The following is a 4,043-nucleotide window of genomic DNA, read 5'->3' on the forward strand; positions in this document are numbered from 1 at the left end:
TTCTTGGATCTTTTAAGTTGCTTTGTTACCTTCTCCTGTTCAAGCTTTGTTTGCGCGTTTGAACGATAGTTTGTTTGGCGTATCGGCTTAAAATAGCCGATTCTGTTATTGGAAAACTTGATCAGGCCTTTTGATTCTTCACGAGAAAAACTGCCCGGTCCAGAATGGTAGATTCTTGCGTCGATGCACTGATCTAGCTTTATTCTCACGTTTTGCCTGTCTTTGAATAAATTATTTTCATGTTTCTCGCCGTTTTGCTTTGTTGATTTGTTCCTCCAATTGAAAGAATACCTGGGTGATATTCATCATCATGCAAATTTGTTATGAAAAATAAATACAAGATGCTTCCAACAGTCTCTAACTCAGTTTCGAATTCCCGCAAACTTTGTCGATGGTGTGTGTATATATAGTCTTTTAATAGCAATTGTCTTACAATTCTTGAGAATACATTTATAAACTTTGCTCAGTTGAGAAAACCTACTAATAAAATTTTTCAGTCGTAAAAACAATTCGAAAGAGTTTAATATAGAAATATTCCACGTCATATTCTCACAAGCATCCTTACCTGGAACTCAATACGGAGAAATTGAAAGCTTAAATACCTAATTACCAAAGAAAAAGTGAACGCTTAAGCACCTCTTCTTTAAAAAAAAAAAACTGTTTTCATTAAAAAGAATTCATAGTTGTAATAACAACTCCAAATCCAAAGTACTTTACTATAAAAAAATATCCCGGTCCTTATTCATAAATGCATTACACGTTCAGTTGAAATCCAATAGCGAGAACTTGAAGGGTTAGATACCTAATCAGTAGGGAAAGGTTTCGAGGTTTGAATACCTTAGCGGGGCTCTCATTGTAGAGAAAGGCCATGAGATGGTCAGAAACTAACGAAGCAGATGTTAGGCATCTCTGAATCTGCATTATGTCATCATACATGAGAAGGGCCATGTCCATGTGCAATATTACTAACCTTGGAGAACCTGGTCAGGACATCAAAGCATTTTTTAAACAAAGGACACATATTGATGTTGATATAATTCTTAAATCCATGATATGATCCAGAGAAATAATACCTTGACCCATTTTGTTCGCATCCCCTTTAGTAAATGGCTTAGGCTGATTTGAACGGTAGAGAGCTATAATGATCATACATACTAATAAAACTGAACCCAACGAGATGCAAACAATAGCTGGTGTTGAGACGGAAGCTGTCCATTTTCAAAATCAACTCAATACTCTTAAAAATATAATTTCACAGGAAATTTAATCACAAAACAGAACTAATCCATGGAATCTAAAATTTATTTCTGTTTTCACCTTTCGATTGTCTGGAGTATATCCCACAAAGTGATCCAATCCAATTGCCACAAAGATCTAAACATGTTATTATTATAGTGAATTTTGGATTTGGGTAAAAATCTCAAAAATTTTATTTTTGTAAATACAGTGTTTGAATACTTGCTCGTCAACTCTCAACTAGTTTTCTTGGAAAAGCCATTGAAGGAATTTGGCATACCGGTGTGGTAGTTTATGGGAAGGTGTATTACTTTGGGGGTGGTATTCAACACAGCCCTACAGGGCAAACTCCTTATGGAAAACCGTGGAAAGTGGTTGAGTTGGGTGTCACTCACGTCCCGATGGAAATGTTTGAAGAATTCCTGGAAGAAATAAGCCCTCGCTATACAGCTAAAACATATAGTTTGTTGCACCATAACTGTAACAACTTCAGCAATGAGGTTGCACAGTTTTTGGTTGGCTGCAACACCCCAGATTTCATCCTTAGGCTCCCACAAGAAGTGATGAACTAATCCATGGAATCTAAAATTTATTTCTGTTTTCACCTTTCGATTGTCTGGAGTATATCCCACAAAGTGATCCAATCCAATTGCCACAAAGATCTAAACATGTTATTATTATAGTGAATTTTGGATTTGGGTAAAAATCTCAAAAATTTTATTTTTGTAAATACAGTGTTTGTAAATACAGTGTTTGAATACTTGCTCGTCAACTCTCAACTAGTTTTCTTGGAAAAGCCATTGAAGGAATTTGGCATACCGGTGTGGTAGAGTGATCCAATCCAATTGCCACAAAGATCTAAACATGTTATTATTAAGGAATTTACTATTATAATTATTAATTTATAATTTTATATTTATTTATTTATTTAATAAATTAACAAATATATTTTTATTATTGATATATTTATTTAAAAATTAAATAATTTACTATTTTATTTATATATCTATATATTTAGTTATCTCCACCTAATATAACTAAACTTATATGTTTATATATGATTTTATATTTATTTACCTCACTAATAATACCATTTATATAAATTAAGTAAATAATTTACCTTTGCATGATGTAATCCAGTTTTCAAAATTTTAGTGTTTATTCTATTATTATGTTGTTCTTTTTAGATTATGGTATATGGAGAGCATTAGTGTCTTTACTCTCCTCGTTATGTTTGCAGGGAAAAAATATGTCCTGTAAAAAAATGGCATCCTATTTTGCCTTTGTTGAAGAATCCATAGAGCCCTCCCCCATGGAGTGTGCGGGTTACGAGCAGTATGTGCATCTCCCCGAGCTCAGTGCCATGTGGAAATTCAAGGAATGGCCTGGTTGGTCTAGAGAGGGGTTGGTAAAGGTTGCCTTACAGTCATTGGAGATTACTTTTCAGTTTGTTTCGTCTGTCCTCTGTGACACAAGGACTTACATTGACAAAGAGGAATGGAAGAGAAGGCTTGAATCCTTAATTAGTTCCGAGATTGAGTTGATTTCAATGATTTGTGAAAATGACAAGCAGGTTCCCACTCTTCAGTTGTCAGTAAGTAGTGGTGTTCTCTCATGGAAAGTTTTCCATGAGGTATGGCAGAGACCTGGTGCTTTACCTGTGGTTAGCAGAACAAGTGAAGAGAGCTTACTTCCTCGTTTGGGTACATGGAAAAGCGCTGAAGCTATGGTTTCTAGAATATGGCTTGCCATTGAAGGCCATATGCAGAGGACTCCCTTCACTTTACGTCTGGGGGAACCAAATATGTCAGGTAAGCCTCTTCTTGAATATGATAGAATCTGCAAGCCAAGATATTTGCACTCTTTAAAACAACATAAACAGTGCCATAATCTAGAAGATGCCAAACTTTGCAATGTCCTCCAGATCTTTGAGGCGTGGGTATTTGTAGGCCAAGAATTGTTGCAGAGAGTATATGAAAGAATAGACTCTGGGGATTTCGTAGGAGCATCCACGGACTGTTGGATGGTTGAAAGGATGTGGAACATGCTCACAGAAATTGTGCATTTGCTTCTAGTGATGGACCCAGATGATTTCCTTTGCCTTAAACACCAGTTGGCAATTAGCAGCACTAGTACGCTTGCAGGTGCATATTGCCTTCGGTCTGCCCCCCTTAGAGACCTTACAAATGCATGCAAGGAACTAAGGCATCTGGTGCCCAAAGTCATCGGTGTTGAGGCTGATCCAAAGGGTGGACCAAGGCTCCAGGAGGCACTTATGCATTTGTTTCATTCACATGGACTGCACTCACATAACACTTCAGGTGCTTACAATGTTGCAACAATACATGTTCTGTTGGCCTTCCAGGCAATAGAAGCCGCGGTGAAAAGGTTTTTCTTCTCGTATCAGCAGCTGGTAGTAACAACCATGGGTAGCACTGAAATGAAGGGTCCATCATATCTAGGTGCTTGTGATGCCCTACGTCATAAATATTTTGAACCACCTTATTTCCCCAGTGTGGATGGTGCAAAGACATTTTTGGGTTACTATTGGCACTAAAAGTTACAACTATGGTGGATGGTACACTGGAAGATCTACAGACAAATCAAGTGAAATGTACAAGAGAAAGAATAGTGCCTTCAGTTTTTCAATGTATTACCCCAAATACATACATACACTTTTTACATTGACAGTTTTGAGTACTATACATAGAATTATATTGGATATAGGATTAGACTCATTTTTGTTCATCCCCATCAGTAGGACCAATCAATAGAACAGTGGTAGAAATTTGGGATATTTTTTTTTT

General features: G+C 36.5%; 1 long non-coding RNA gene and 1 pseudogene across 1 annotated transcript; one reads left to right on the plus strand and one right to left on the minus strand.

Moving 5' to 3' along the window:
- Nucleotides 1–916: 916 nt before the first annotated feature.
- On the minus strand, nucleotides 917–1,376 carry LOC149164980 (uncharacterized). Its single transcript, XR_016260603.1, has 3 exons — nucleotides 1,318–1,376; nucleotides 1,074–1,208; nucleotides 917–980 (listed from the first exon to the last, which is right to left on the minus strand). It is a non-coding gene; the product is annotated as an uncharacterized LOC149164980 (long non-coding RNA).
- Nucleotides 1,377–2,500: 1,124 nt separating this feature from the next.
- Nucleotides 2,501–3,793, plus strand: LOC149164981 (nematode resistance protein-like HSPRO2 pseudogene; annotated as a pseudogene).
- Nucleotides 3,794–4,043: the final 250 nt, after the last annotated feature.

Source organism: Pinus tabuliformis, chromosome 5_1 (assembly GCF_031772625.1).
Source record: "Pinus tabuliformis cultivar Carrire ecotype Pingquan chromosome 5_1, CPIR1, whole genome shotgun sequence".
Taxonomy (NCBI): domain Eukaryota; kingdom Viridiplantae; phylum Streptophyta; class Pinopsida; order Pinales; family Pinaceae; genus Pinus; species Pinus tabuliformis.